Raw genomic sequence first — 16945 nt, 5'->3', positions numbered from 1 at the left:
TACTACCACATAACACCTTCTTTAAACCAATGTTAGTATATTGGCAGGGTAGACTAAACCAATATATTTAGAATACTGATGGTACAGACTTCAAAGTAGTCTCTTTTACATGTGGCATCATGCTATTATGGTAACCTAATTATTCTGGTTATCAGCATGGCTTTAGTCTTTCCTAACACAGTAACAGCCTCTTCAGATATACTGGGAAAAGACAGAAACAGTGCTAGTGTTCATATTTATCACTAGTATTCCTGCCAGGCTTTTCTGTACATTTCTAAAACATTCTAGCTGCGCTTGGAAGCACTACTGTAAAGGGGCTGTTAACACATACATTACAAATCTTTATTTTCAAATTTATAACTACTCTAGGAATCTGTTCTAAACTAAAACTTAGCATGGCAGGTCTTTACAAGTTTTCCCAAAAATGGCACTGGGCAGTTTAAAGTTCTATTAGCATAAACACAGGACATAAACTAAAGCAGTTTTGGGAATTCATTATTCTAACTCAAAAACAATTTGCACTTACTCGGCAAGCAATTAAGGTGCTAATCTCTTAGTATTTTTAAAAAAATGAACACTGGCGACAATTTGAAACTGGCAAAAAAGTTATCCAGAAGTACTTGCTGAATATGGAAGAATGAGATTTATGTTCTGTAATCCTATAGAAAAAACTGAAGTCTTCCAAGCTTTAAGAATCCATTTTTAGCTCTCGGCAGTCTGTTAAAATAAGAAACATGCATAACAACAGGCCCTATTTATTTTTTTTTAAGACTACAGTTATGTACTTGTATGCACACAGACACACTTACCAGCAATGCACAGAAAAGACTGATTGGCATACAACAACTAGACAGATTAGATCTTGCCCTATCTGAATCCGTTTTAGCATTCTTTTAAATTAGGGGAAAAAAAAGTCACTCGATATTTGCTAATACACAACCACATGGAAGAAACTAGACTTAAAGAAAAAAACTGTATAGCAAGAATAATGTAAATTAATGTATACAGCCTTAAAGCACAACAGTACAATGCTCTTAAGCCCCACCTTATGCTTAATGTATATAGAGTAGGATGGTCACCTGGCTCCTGGCCTGAAGGGCTTAAAACAGCCCTGGGAGAGGGCTGTGCCTGGAAAAAGGCTAGGCTGATTGGGGGAAAGCAGCCACAGGTCGGGCCACGCCCCAATCAGGCCAGGGCTGGCCCTATGAGAAGGCTGAGGGCCAGAGGCTGTAGAAGAGACACTCTCTCTCTAGGTTGTGGAGAGAGAGAAGGACATGACTGCCTGGGAAGCTGAGAAGGGTATCTGGGGTAGAGCAGTGCTGGGGAAAGGCAGAGGGAGCTGGGGAGCTCCAGCCTAGCAAAGCCCCAGGCTGCAGGCCAAGCTAAGGGCCCACAAAAGGGTACTAGGGCTGCACAGGGGCAGCCCAGACATAGGCAGAGGCAGCTGGTCAAACTCCCCTTGCCAATGATGAGTGGTTTACAAACTGCAGTCTGCCCCAGGGAGCAGGGGCTAGATGATGATCAGCAGTATCCACTGAGGCAAGGTGGGGGTTGGGGGTTCCCCTGGGAGGGGACACCCAGAGTAAGTGTGCACTGTGGTGGGCAGAACCCCTGGGCAAAGGGCATGGGGGCCAGCAGCAGGCGAGACACTGGCCTGCAGGGGACACTCTGGGGTGGAAGAGCTAATTCCCGAGATGACCAGCAGGAGGCACCGCGCCAGTGAGTCATCGCCCCACCACAGCATACTATGGATTTTTTCTCTGAATGTAGAAAGGTTTAGCTGTTCCTGCAATATCTAAAAACAAGAGGACTAAAGAGTCTGTTTATGTATTAACAGAAAACACTAAAAGCCAATAAACAGACTAATTTAAAAATCAACAATGGCCTCAAGATGTCATCTGTGTCACACTCTGGCTCAGCTAGTATAAATGTACACATAAGCAATTCAGCCAGTCCCTTGTACCTGAACTAATATTTGCAATTACAGTGGCTTTGATGAAACCAACCTCTTGCCAAAGAGCAAGAATCCATTAGTCACTGATCAGCTCTGACCCCTCTAAGTTAAGCCAATGAACAGAACCACCTAAGAACTTGATTAACTATATTTGGGTTTTTTGTTTCTTTAATTTGGAAGTATCTTAGACTAATCCATTATTGTACATTAAAAGGTAATAGGATTATAATAGTGCTGATCAGTAATAGTGTCATAATACACCGCCATTAGCATTTTTTAAAACATACCAATTTCATCTTCTGTTTGAACTCATCTTCTCTTAATGTTCACCACACTATTTGTGTTGCTGTTCTATTCAAACAAGTGTGTTAACACCCTACTCACGTGTGCCTTATCTAGTGTTTGAGACAGTAAGAGTCTATCAATGCATTAGCTAAAAACGGCACAGTGCAGGTATGCAATTTGAAAACTTCCCAACAACTCTCCCAACCACTTTCAACATGACCTGCAAAAGTCCTGCAGTTCTAGTCCTGGGCCTTTTGACTACAGGGTACTTACTATCAGTGTCTAATTTTATGCTGATTGTGTGCCGTATGCCTATTATTATAATAATCTAGAGACTTGCATAACAATCAAAGATTATTTTCATGATTTAAAATATTTAAAGATCTATAGTATTGAGCTACTCCTCAAACGGGAGAGGGAGAGGAGAATGCATCTATAATAAAAAGTGTCAGGTATTGCAGCAAAAATCAAATGAGAACAGGGTAATATCATTCATTGCTAGAATGACTTGCAGGGGGAGGCATAGCTCAGTGGTTTGAGCATTGATCTGCTAAACCCAGGATTGTGAGTTCAATCCTTGAGGGGGCCATTTAGGGATCTAGGGCAAAAAATGGTCCTGCTAGTGAAGGCAAGAGACTGGACTTGACTCAAAATGACCTTTCAAGGTCCCTTCCAGTTCTATGAGATAGGTAACCTAACTTTAGAATTACAGTAAATGCTGTTTTATCCAGCATGGTGAGGAAATGAGGAGTGCCAATAAATGAAAAATGCTTGTTAACTAAGAGGGAGGGAGTTCAGGTGCAGGGGAGGGGAATGCAGCATGGGGGTTGGGAGGGCATGCAGGTCACAGGGTGGGGGGGGGCAAAGGAGGAGGTGACAGGTCCAGGGGGCCCTCATCTGGGGTGGCTTCCCGTAAATGGCAACCTTTCCCAGCTGCTTCTACACGGCTTTGCCAAAGGGAGCAGCAGGAGCTGCCTGCCATGCATCCACCTAGGAGCAGATAGGACAGGTCACCACTTGCAGGGAGCCACCCGAGGTGAGTGGCCCCCAGATCCAGCACCCCAAAACTCTGCCCCGAGCACTCTCCCAGAGCCCATGCTCCAACTGGGCACCTGCCGGCCCCAAGCCAACCAGACTGTAAACCAGAATTTCAATGAAGATTAGAAATGCTGGTGTAGAGAGCTTTCTGGTTGGTGAAGTGCTGGATAAAACAGCTTTTACTGTATTTGTTTTTCTGTTTTTCCCACCCAATTTCTCTGTTCTAAAAAAATTTGTGGACTTCAAACCCCATTTTCCATTTTAATATCAGAGTCAAAAAGACTAAAAAAAATACTTTGCTTTAAACTAAATTTAGAAACCCAACTTCAAATCTAAAAAAAATTGGGATTGTGTGTTTTAGAGTTATTAAAATGCTGAACTGACATGAATTATCATGAAAAGCTATTTTAAATCAACAAAAAATGAAATAGAACTAAAGCTCAAAAGGCATTTCCATCAAAGACATGGAACTCAAATGTGATCTTCACTTCACAACCAGCATTTTAAATGGCGGTCTTAAGACACAAGCCTAGACACTGAAAGAGACCAACCAACGTTACATAACACTTTTAGTCAGGATCCCTAAAACCTTTACAAAATATTAACAAACCATTTTCCTTACCCATCATCTCCCCGCCCCTCTAGGGTGACCAGACAGCAAGTGTGAAAAATCGGGACAGGGGGTAGGGAGTAATAAGTGCCTATATAAGAAAAAGACCCAAAAATCGGGACTGTCCCTATAAAATCAGGACACCTGGTCAGCCTATGCCCCACTCTAAGCCTTTCCCCCAGGCCTCTCCCTCTTCCTTCCTACAATCCATCTAACTGTACCTACCTTTGGTTTTTTGTCATTACCTTGTCATTACCTTGAAAATATTGACATTACCTTGACAATATTCTGTCATTACCTTGACAATATTTTATTATATGACACTGAATGTAGGTGCCAGTATATTATTGAAGCAGTAGTGCTTCTAGATCACTCTGACATATTTCTGTTCACTTCCTGAAGAGTGTAAGTCTACAAAAGTTACTTTGAAAGATGATTAATACTTTCAGATATGCTTGGCTGCCCTAAATAAAAACAAAAACATGAGGAACAATCGAGAGTGGAGAAGAGTAGGCTGAGAGTGGGGAAAGTAACACAAAAGTGATTTGTAGCCTACTCTTAGTGCTGTCAAAACACTATTATGGGACAAGCTTCAGTCTCTATAGCAATGTAAGCAGAACTATTGCTAAAAAAAGGGGAAAAAATCCTTAAATATCAAAAGTTAAGCATCAGTCAGACTTCCATTCAGGGTATGTATCACATGTTTAAATATGAAATACTGCAGCTTTCAACAGTTTTCCCACATAAACTAGACACTTACTGCAGCAAATTCTTCAGCAACAGTTTAGGATGCACTATGTACTGTTGTTGTAGCCATGGCGGTCCCAGGATTAGAGAGACAATGTGGATAAGGTAATATTTTTCATTGGACCGTGTCTCCCTCACCAACAGAAATTGGTCCAATAAAAGGTATTAGCTCACCCACATTGTCTGTCTAGGATGCACCATGTTAGAGAAAGCAACTTTGCAGCCACTTACATACAGCAGATCCCCTTTATCTGACAAGAAAATTTTACTTCAAAGAATAAAAAGTCATTCTTCTCCAACACAAACACATACCCCCATTGGAAAAGAATATTTGTTTGGAGATTTTCCTCATCTGGTTTTCAGACTAGCAAAATATGACATTCCATTAACTGAACTGAGATAACAGTTAGATCTCTGGAAACTAACCAAAAGTTAACTAATAAGCTGCAGCATTACCAGTGTAAGTATTATGTGGATTACATGTGCTTTTCAAAAAACAAAACAAAATAAAAACATTTTTCAATTGTAATGGCATGTTAATAAGACAAACCTTTTACACTTTGATAGCTCAAAGAATTTCTGAATACACTGCAGGCAGCAACACTTCGTAAAAATCTATTTAATACAAGACAGTCAGAGATATAACCTTTTAAAACAAGCAAAATAATTTTTCCAAGTCATGTAACCAGACACCAGAAATGGTGACAAAAAATGGCACTGCATGTTTGTTATTCTAGCAGATAGTCAGCATTTGGAAGAATTATTTGAACAAGCATTCTGAATGTATTAATATAGGTTATATTGTAACTATGCATAATTATTAGAGAAGTTATTTCTGTAAATGTTCCCCCAACAAGTATTTCCAGTTGAGGGAGCATTTTACTGAACCATCAAAGTCTGTCTTATTTTCTTAAATCTCTTGCTATTACTTGAATTTTGTTTTGACATAACATTCAAAAGCAATACGATCTGATTTTGGACTCTCCATTTTCACGTCTAATTTTAATCAGGTTAAAAGAAAAATCTTCCCACAATTATGACCGAGATTTTAAGGAAAGTTTATAGCAAGCTTTAACTTAAACTTCAAACTTAACAACACACCTCTCCCTAAAATTAGGAGCCGGTGGTCATGGTACATGGAGGATAAAGGTTCTGGAGGCCCAATTTAGACTGCTAGGTAAGAGATTGAAGTCCAGGACCTCCATGTCATCACTCTCTAAAATGCTTCCACTTCCACACTCAGGGCCAGTTAGACCAACAGAACTGCAGTCTCAGTGAATGCATGAGACGATAGTACAGGGAAGATAGTTTCAGGTTTGAACTGGGGAACCTTTTGGGAAAGAAGGAGCTTATAGAGGAAGGATGGGCTCCATCTAAACCTAAACCAAAACAGAACCAGATTGCTGGCTTGTAAAATTAAAAAGGCTGTAGAAGAGTTTTTAAACTAAGGGCTGGGGGAAATCCAACAGAGAGCACACAGTTCAGACAGAGACATCCCTTAGTGAAGGGGGGAGGGATAAGCACTGGCCTACTAAACCCAGGGTTGTGTGCTCAATCCGTGAGGGGGCCATTCAGGGATCTGGGGCAAAAATCTGTCTCGGGATTGGTCCTGCTTTGAGCAGGGGGTTGCACTAGATGACCTCCTGTGGTCCCTTCTAACCCTGATATTCTATGATTCTATGAACAAGGATTTTCTATATCCTAGTTAGGAGGAGAGGATAGAAGGCAGGAACTGAACAGAAATAGTCAAATGAAAAAGAATCTCATTCAGTTACATCCCATAATGGCAGACAGCTAAAAAGCAACAAATACTGTAAGTGCTTGTATGCAAATGATAACTACTAAGATGGCTGCACTTGAGTGCCTGGTATTAAATGAGGATACTTCTGTTTTGAAGTCTGTACCATCAGTATTCTAAATATATTGGTTTAGCCTACCCTGCATGCCAGAAACTTGGTGGAACGATGATAATCAATGGACCACAGTAATAACAGGGTACAAAATATATAGCAGAGGTAGGAAACCTTCGGCACGCGAGCTGATTTTCAGTGGCACTCACACTGCCTGGGTCCTGGCCACTGGTCCAGGGGGCTCTGCATTTTAATTTAAATTTTAAATGAAGCTTCTTAAACATTTTAAAAACCTTATTTACTTTCCATACAACAATAGTTTAGTTATATATTATAGACCAATAGAAAGAGGCCTTCTAAAAACATTAAGGCACGCAAAACCTTAAATTAGAGTGAATAAATGAAGACTCGGCACAGCACTTCTCAGAGGTTGCCAACCCCTGATATATAGGAATGATAGAGTAGCTCATGCTGATGGGGAAGTGGCCCTACAGCTGAAAGAGAGCATAAAGTCAAATATAGTAAAAATCTTAAATTAATTAAACTGTACCATAAAATCTCTATGGATAGTAATTCCATGCTTGAATAATAAGAATATAGCAATAGGGATATACTACTGACCACCTGACCAGGATGGTGGTTGTGAAATGCACCAAAAGATTAGAGAGGCTATAAAAATAGAAAATTCAGTAATAATGGGGGATTTCAACTATCTCTACATTGATTAGTTATGTGTCACCTCAGGATGGGATGCAAAGATAAAGTTTCTAGACACCATTAATGACTCTTTTTTGGAGCAGCCAGTCCTGGAACTCACAAGGGGAGAAGCAATTTTTGATTCAGTCCTAAGTGAAGCATAGGACCTGGTCCAAGAGGTGAATCTAGCTGAACAGCTCTGTAATAGGGAGCATAATATAATCAATTGTAACATCTTTGGGGGAGGGGGAATACCAAAGAGCCCACCAGAAGCATTTAACTTCAGAAATGGGAATACTCAAAAATGAGAAAGCTAGTTAAATGGATATTAAAAGGTGCAGTCTCAAAAGTGAAATGCCTGCAAGCTGCAAGGAAACTTTTTAAAAACATGATAATAAAGGCTTAAATTAAATGTATACCCCCAAATTAAAAATATAAGAGGACTAAAAAAATGCCACTATAGCTAAACAACAAAGTAAAAAGTGCTTAGATGCAAAAAGGCATTCTTTAAAAATTGGAAGTTAAATCCTACTGTGGAAAACTGAAAGGAGCATAAACTCTGGCAAGTCAAGTGTTATGAAGGCCAAAAAAACTTTTAAGAACAGCTAGAAAGAGACAAAAACTAACAGCAAAAATATTTTTAAGTACATCAGAAGCAAGAAGCCTGACAAACCACCAGTGGGGCCACTGGGTGACCATGGTGTTAAAAAAGCACTCAAGGAAGACAATGCCATTGTGGAAAAGCTGAATGAATTCTCTGCAGTGAAGACTAATGCAGAGGATGTGAGGGAGATTCTCACATCTGAGTCATTCTTTTTAGATAACAAATCTGAGAAATTGTCCCAGACTGAGGTGTCAATAGAGGTAGCTTTGGAACAAATTGATAAGTTATAAAGTAGTAAGTCCTCAGGACCAGATGATATTCACCCAAGAGTTCTGAAGCAACTTGTATATGAAATTCCAGAACTACTAACTGGTATGTAACCTAAGATTTAAATCAGTCTCTCTACCAAATGACTGGAGAATAGCTAATGTAACACCAGCTTTTAAAAAAAGGCTCCAGAGGCAATCCTGGCAACAGAAAAGGTACAGAGAAGGCTAACAAAAATGATTAAAGAAATGGAACATATATGGAAAATGTTAAAGAGACTGGAACTTTTCAGTTTAGAAAAGAAATGACTAAAAGGGGACATGATAAAAGTCTACAAAATCACGTATGGTGTGGACAAAACGATTAAGGAAGCATGATTTACTCCTTCAAATAACACAAAAGCCAGGTGTCACCCAACGAAATTAACAGGCAGCAGGATTAAACAAACAAAAGGAAGTACTTCTTCACACATTGCACAGCCAACCTGAACTCACTGCCAGGGGATGTTATAAAGGGCAAAACTATAATACAGTTCAAAAAGGAATTAGATAAGTTCATGAAAGATAGATCCATCAGTGGCTATTAGCCATAACAGTTAAGGATGCAACCCCATACTTTGGGTGTCGCCAAACCTCTGACGGTCAGAAGCTGGGAATGGGCAATGGGGTGGATCACTTGATGACTGCCTGTTCTACTCATTCCCTCAGAAGCACCTGGCATTAGCCACTGTCAGAAGACAGGATACTGGGTTAGACAGACTATTGGTTTGACCCAGTATGGCTATTTTTATGAATTTATATCATAGGTACAAACAAAATTCAGTTTTACTTTGTCACATTACTTCTTACAGAACAGCAGTAGGTAAAATAAATTCTTCATAAGTCACTTTCTTTTACTTTTTAGTAATAAAAGTAAGCACATTTCCCCTTCACCCTCTTTTAATCTCAGTCCAGCGACTATGCTGGTGAACTGCAGCTCAATAAGAAATGCTCTTGCCTTCAATTAGCGTTAAAAGTGTTCAGAGTACTATGCTCATTTTCCAAAGCAGCATGCATATATTTAACAGTTTCAAAGCACTCTGAGAGCTCAACACACATACATGGCAGCCAGATTGACAGTGCTGCAAATAACTGGTCCAAAGCAACAGTTTGTTTTATTAGATCAATCTGTGAACTACAAAGGATTTATATGAAAGTTACAACTTCTCTGTAGCTGTATAGTCTATTGGCCAAACAATTCTATTTACTAAAGCTTGCCTAAACACATTCACTCAGTATACCAGAATGATTCCAAAATATTCAACAGTTCAATAATTAAGAGGGAGATGGCAGTGAGTGTTGGTCAGTTACAAATGGGATAGTGTCCTGTACCTGTTAGTTTTCATTCCCTTTTTCTGGATCTTTTCTATGTTTACCTGGAAGTCAAATTATAATTGATGATACATTTTCCTCTTTCATCTTACTTGCTTTTGGCTAATTTTAAAAAGAAATTAGATATGAATTAGAGCAGCTAGGTCAACAGAAGAATCTACACCAGGGCTTAGCTTGGAATAGCTACATTGCTCAAGGGTATGGATTTTTCACCCGAGTGCTGTAGCTATATCAACATATGTTTTGAATGCAGACCAGACCTAACACCTCAGTTTAGCTAGTCAAGGTCACCACAACCTAATCTCAATCTCTTCTAATCAAAGCCAGAGCGGCTGCAGCCAATGTGATAACATCCTGGGCTATATCATTTAGGGTATCGATAGTAACATAACACACAGCACTTTCTGTGACTTTCTAATGATTGAAGAAGCCGCATCTGCCTGGATTGTGGAAGCCCATTCCATCATTTACAAATATTTAACTGGGAGAGAATGTGGATGAGGTAATATCTTTTACAAGCTTTTGAGGCTGTCTCGCTCATCAACAGAAGTTGGTCCAATAAAAGATATTACCTCACTCACCTTGTGTTTCTAATATTCTGGGACCGACACAGCTACAGTTGCACTGCAGATATCTAACCAGCAGACTGCTTCAAAACAGGGCTGTAACCAATCCATAGTTTCATCTACGTGCCCAACAGATTTTGCAGTTAAGAAGGATTAAGAGGTCTATAAGGATGTTCATTAAACTATTAGAGGGCCAATTTTAGGCATAAATTATTAGGAATCCAGACCAGATCCAGTGTCTTGGTCATCAATTTATGAATGGATAAGCAGCTCAATGTCTGACAAAGATGGGCTGAGAGGAACCCTGCTGAGTCCCCAGGAAAGCCTGGTAACAACATATGTTTAATAAGGCAAACCCAGTCCTCCAACAATACCTTCCAGGAAGCCCCAGTTCAAAGGCACAGCCCCCGTCCATCTGATAGTGATGGAGAGCAGGTGAAGTTACTACCAAAACTGAAATCGTAGTCTGAGTTGTCTGGAGACAGGGAGAAGGAAGAACATTATACATGTGTTAAAGTGAGATGTAAATGAATGAAAATCCAAACAGAATCTCAGATTGCTCCTTCACTCCAACTCTTTGTCTGTGTGTTGATATCTGAAAAACCTGAGGGCATCCCTGCACACGCGCACACACCCCCGCCCCCTCAGTTCCCTGCTAGAAAGTAGGAACATTTTGTTCTCCCACCCAAAGCCTCTTCCTTGCTATGAAGACAATAATGGGAGGGTATCCACTAATTTATCCTTCTATTCTGCTTCTCCCTCATCAGTGAACAGCTCCAGTGATAGCTTCTACATTGCTAATAACATTCCCAAACTGCAGAAAAGTGGAGCTAACCTAATTTTCATCAATTTCACCATTCCCATATTCCCAGGAGCAACACTGAAAACTGACAAGATGATTAGTTTTCACAAGTTCCTGGGAAAGCCATAGGCAGCAGCAGAGGCACTAGACCAGTCTGTAGATTGAAGATGTATACTCTCTTCATGTCTGGAAAAGCAGCTTTGCAACCTGTGCAACAATTATTTATTTATTTATTTTAAACAAAAGCTTAGATTCTGCAGAAGTTGATGGCACTCATCCAAAGGTGCCTATTCACCACAGAAAAGTTGGTTTCACAAACCCTGTTGTAGCTCTTACTATAAGTACCCATTATAGACACTTTATCAAAGATTACAGAAAACCAATGAACAGATGCATGCTAAACAGAGTTAGGACATTCTTGCAGATATTTGTCATTAAGAGATCTGTTTGAATAAAGGATATTATTTCATTCATTTTAAATGTCTAATTAAGAAAAGAAATAAAATGCTTTAACAGTGCAACTGATGGCTTTGCTAGAGTAATGTTTCATGCGTACAAAACTGACTAACCAGTTTACTCTCACTAAAAAGAAAATCTAGCAAATTTCACAGTATATTCGTTGTACCTGTGAAAAAATTATGTCTTCAAAACTGATGGCTCAGTTTATACTGAAGCATGTCATTACCTGTACTCATGTTCCACATTGGAGCTATTTATTACCAAATGTCAAAAACAGTCCTGAACACAAAAAGAAATTTAATTCAGTAACTATGAAAGAAAAGAATTGAGTTGTGATATTTTCTGAAAAACTTCAAAATCAAACTAGAGTCAACAAGGAAGATGTATATTCAAAGATGCTAGCTATTTTGGTATTGAACACGAATTTGTTATGGTAAAGCTCATTTCCAAAAGTAAATTTAAAATAGCAGTTTTGATGTATGCACTTAGTACTCTTGACTTATTTATTTAGCAAAAATTACATTAATTACTAGATGGCAACTTAGCTACAGAGGTCAGACATCAAAGGAAAGAATGGCTGCTAATGAACAAAAATTCTGGTAGCATTAGTGAGGATATAGTGAAAAATAAAGTGATATACCTAAATAGAAGTTGGATACTTAATATCTCTGGATTCCACTCAGTGTTATGGATTTCAATAGTGATTCCATAGTTGAGTGAATTGAGATTAGAGTGGGGATTTAACACCTTTGCATATGGGGAAATTGTGCACCAATCAACATGAAAAATAAAACACTGAATCTAATCTAAAAATCTAATTTTTCAGAAGAGTTAAAAGTAAATCAGTATTATAACAAACAAGTACATGTTGCTGCAAAACTAGATGTGTAAAGCCCAAGAAACTTTGCAAAGAACGTTTTGTAGTTCACACTAGTTATCTAAGGATGGCTTATCTTCACTGGAAAGTTTGCTCTGTAGTAGATGAAATAAAGACTCCGATGTAAGCACCAGCCAGTTAGCACTTATCCTAGACATGCAAGTCAAATTTAGATAGTCTCTGAAAACACCTATGTAGTGAGAGCGAACCCCTGAATCCATGAAATTCACTGCATCATTTTTCTATCTTTCGAAGTCTTAAGGACAAACCTATGCTTATTTTGCCAAGAAAACACAAAGGCATAAAGTATAAAGTTACAAACACAAGTTTGTACAATAAACAGTACAAACAGCAGATAGTGAGTGCCCCCCTAGGAACCTTTACTGCCCGTTAGGGATTATCTATCTCATTTAATTAATAGAAACTTCCATACACATTTACTTTCCATATACTATTATTCTATACTAGTTATTAAATTTATAGAGTATTCTTATTTAAAAATACTAACTGTTGTACATAAAATTTAGAAATGTTGATGAAATATTTGATGTTGGATATGTTAGCTCTAATATTTTGCAGAAAATATTAATTTATTTTGGCTTTATGAAAGGTATGCTACCTCTCACAAGGAAAACTATTTTCATTTTTATGAATATTAATCTTCTCAGTATACACTGTCTATATCATAATCATCTTTCTAAAATTTAGGGTACAGCTATGTCTAAAAATCCAGATAGCTTGACCATTCTAAATTTAAATTTCATCATACATCTTCAAAAATTTACTATTGTTGTAAAATGTACTTCCATATTAATAGTAATTTGTACTTGCATACCACCTTCTATGTGAAGAGCTTGAAGCACCTGAACTCGCCTGTAATGCAGGCAAGTATTTTGGTCTCATTTTATAGATTGAAAAATGAGACGTGTTTAAATGACTTGCTCAAGGTAAGAGGGGAAGTACGTAGAAGAATCCAGGAGAGAATCTAGGTCTCCCAATTCCCTATGCTTGTGACAAGAATGCCCTTCCTTCCATCTTATGATTCAACAGAAATGCAAATAAGTTATAAAAATAAAGCTGTGTCCTATTACAGAGGAATCATATTTCAGAAACAAGCAGAACGTATGTATCTTTATAATCTGTCCCAGTTTAAAGGCTCAACTGGTATGATTTCCTTCATATCTAAACTTTAAATATTTGAATATGGTTAGCTGTGCCAAACACTTGAATGCTAGCATCCACTGTATTTTCTGTCCTGTAACTGTTGTTCACTCTTTAAAAGTCTTTACAAAAATCTGTTATGCCACCCTCTGGTGACAATGTGAACTAATAAGCATATCTAACAGAAGTTAGTCCCATAAAAATTACTCACTCACCTTGTCTCAGCATACCTAACACTTATTTTCACAAATCCCCATGTTTGTTTCATAAGCAGAGGAAAAAGAGAAACCATTAAATGTCACATGTCCTATCCAAACAAAATTTTATTTTTATGAGCAATGTAATTACAGAATTTCTATTTATTGCTCTTTGTTTTGTATATAACCACAGAGCCAAATGGGAAAAAAAATTTACATATATATTTGTATATGAGGAAACTACAATACAAAGTCAGATCAGATTTTAAAATAAGAGGTTTATGTAACTCTTTTCTTTTGTAGATCTGAACAAGTTCACCAACTATATTTCAGTGAAGTTTATATATTTTCCATGCCAAGCACAGGTAGGCATCATATCACCACTGTAATTCATGATAAGGGAGCAAACATCGCCGCATACAGAACAAGCTGTAGTCAGCAAAAATGCTCTGCTGTAAGTCCTGTTTAGAAAGTGTTATAATAATCAAGCCTTGTGACACAAATCTATTGCCATTGTAAAGTCACTGCATTGTGCATGTACAGCTATGTGTTTTCAGATATTCATAACGATTTGATAACTGCTTTTTTGCAGTTTAGCAAAGGATCTACTATTCATTAGGGACTGCCATGCTAAATTTCAGGCTTCAAAGCTTAGGCAATGAATGACTCAGTAGACACAAGCTTAAATTCAGATATATTCAGCACTTCCATGAGTCTAGATTCTGGGATCGCTTGAAGGCTGAAGCCTTTGAAGTCTTACAGTCCATCTTCACATGGCATTCACGGGAAACATGAAAGGATGGCAGAAGTGCTCTTCGGTATTCTGTCCAGGGTCTGGTTGCTGGCGAAGACATCCATGAAATCTTATAGCTGAGCCAGACATACTCTATTCCAAGCTACAGGATAGAGCAGTCACACTTCTCTGTGAGGGCCATTGCCAATTACACACACAACAATACGTTTGGTACTGTACACTGAAAACAACCAGATAGTCCCTACCCCTTAGCGATACAGAATAAAAAAAAATGTTTGTCCTGAGACATTGTAAGCACTAGTAATATAACCCTCCACCCCAAAGGCCTCTAAAAATTTACATACAGATTTAATACAAAAATTACTGTGAATACACCAATGCTAGGCAAAGAAACTAACCTCAGAAGCTCTTCTAGGGTGCATTTAGAAACACTTTGTATTTACTCTTTTCTGCCTAATGTAAATATGGTAAAGGGACTCTACCATGTATGGGATAAATGATTTAGGGTGCGTTCAGGGTAAACGTGCTGTCACTCTTCTATGGAGAAAGTGAGAGGAGATGGCCCTGCCCTCAGAGGAAGGGGGACTGACAGCCAGAGGAGACTGAGGGTGCGGGGGGAGAACAGTGGCAGGCAGAGGGGAGCCTGAGAGAGAATGACAGAGAAACAGAGTCTGTGTAAACTGAAACAGAGAGAGAAGGCAGACAGAGGAACAGAGGGAAACTACGACAGAGAGAGAAACACAGTATGTAAAGAGACAGATTGAATAGAACAAACATGCAGAAGCAGGGCCACCGACAGCAGGTTCGGGCCCCAGTGAAAAAATTTTGGAGGGCCCCCCAAGCAAGGACGGACCGGCTAAACAGGGCTGACGAAGCCGGGGAAGCCAGGCCCCAGAACCCTGCTAAACAATCAGTGAGGCCACTGAACTATTAAGATGCTAAAGGAGCACCCAAGGATGATAAGGCCATTGCAGAGAAACTAAATGAAATCTTTGCATCGGGCTTCACAGCTGAGGACATGAAGAAGACTCCCAAACCTGAGCCATTCTTTTTAGGTGACAAATCTGATGAAATGTCTCAGATTAGGTGTCAGAGGAAGTTCTGGAACAAATTAATAAAACTTTGTAAGTCACCAGGACCAGGTGCTTTTCACCCAAGAGTTCTCAAGGAACTTAAATGTGAAATTGCAGAACTACTAACTTTAGTCTGTAACCTAGCATTTAAATCAACTTCTGTACCAAATGACTCCAGTTTTTAAAAAGGGCTCAGAGGTGATCCCAGCAATTACAAGCCAGTAAACCTGACTTCAGTACCAGGCAAACTGGTGAAACTATAGTAAAGAACAAAATGGTCAGACAGATTAACATAATTTGTTGGGGAAGGGTCAACATGTTTTTTGTAAAGGGAAATCATGCCTCACCAGTCTACTAGAATTCTTTGAGGGGATCAACAAGCATGTGGACAAGGGGGATCCAGTGGATATAGTGTACTTAGATTTTCAAAAAGCCTTTGACAAGGTCCCTCACCAAAGGCTCTTAAGCAAAGTAAACAGTCATGAGATAAGAGGGAAGGTTCTCTCATGGATTGGTACCTGGTTAAAATATAGGAAACAAAGAGTACAAATAAATGGTCAGTTTTCAGGATGGAGAGAGGTAAACAGGGGTGTCCCCCAGGGACCTGTACTGGGCCCAGTCCTATTCAATACATTCATAAATGATCTGGAAAAAAAGGTAAACAGTGCAGTGGCAAAATCTGCAGATGATCCAAAGTTGCTCAAGACAGTTAAGTTCCAGGCAGACGGCAAAGAGTTACAAAAGGATCTCTTGAAACTGGATGACTGGGCAACAAAATGGCAGATGAAATTCAATGTGGATAAATGCAAAGTAATGCACACTGGAAAATATAATCCCAACTACACATCTAGAATGATGGGGTTTAAATTAGCTGTTACAACTCAAGAAAGAGATCTTGGAGTCATTGTGGATTGTTCTCTGAAAACATCCACTCAGTGTGAAGCAGCAGTCAAAAAAATGAACAGAATTTTGGGAATCATTAAGAAACTGACAGATAATAAAACAGAAAATATATTGTCTCTATATAAATCCATGGTACACCCACATCTTGAATACTGCATGCAGTACGGTCACTCCATCTCAAAAAAAAATAGACTGGAATTGGAAAAGGTTCAGAAAAGGGCAACGAAAATTATTAGGGGTCAGGAACAGCTTCCATATGAGGAGAGATTAATAAGACTGGGATTTTTCCGCTTGGAAAAGAGACGACTAAAGGGAGATATGATAGAGGTCTATAAAATCATGACTGGTGTGGAGAAAGTAAATAAGGAAGCGTTTTTTACTCCTCCTCCTAACACAAGAACTAGGGGTCACGAAATTAAATTAATAGGCAGCAGGTTTAAAACAAACAAAAGGAAGTACTTCTTCACACAACATCCAGTCAACCTGCGGAACTCCTTGCCACAGCATGTTGTGAAGGCCAAGACTATAACAGCATTCAAAAAATAATTAGATACATTCATAATTAAGCAATCAATTTGCAAACATCTAGAAGATAATAAGGTAACAAGTGACAGTCAACACGGACTTCTCAAAAACAAATCTTATCAAACCAACCTGACAGCTTTCTTTGACAGAGTAACAAGCCTTGTGGGTAGGGGGGAAGCAGTAGCTGTGGTATATCTTCAGTTTAGT

At 38.9% G+C, this 16945-nt stretch overlaps 1 protein-coding gene across 5 annotated transcripts in view; it reads right to left on the bottom strand.

The window, feature by feature from the left end:
* Positions 1–16945, bottom strand: part of KLHL13 (kelch like family member 13) — a 132977-nt gene that overhangs the window by 59797 nt on the left and 56235 nt on the right. The gene's annotated exons all lie outside the window — the stretch shown is intronic.

Source organism: Chelonoidis abingdonii, chromosome 8 (genome assembly GCF_003597395.2).
Source record: "Chelonoidis abingdonii isolate Lonesome George chromosome 8, CheloAbing_2.0, whole genome shotgun sequence".
NCBI classification, from domain to species: domain Eukaryota; kingdom Metazoa; phylum Chordata; order Testudines; family Testudinidae; genus Chelonoidis; species Chelonoidis abingdonii.
The sequence above is the reverse complement of the archived record's forward strand: the minus strand, read 5'-3'. Positions and strand labels throughout refer to the sequence as shown.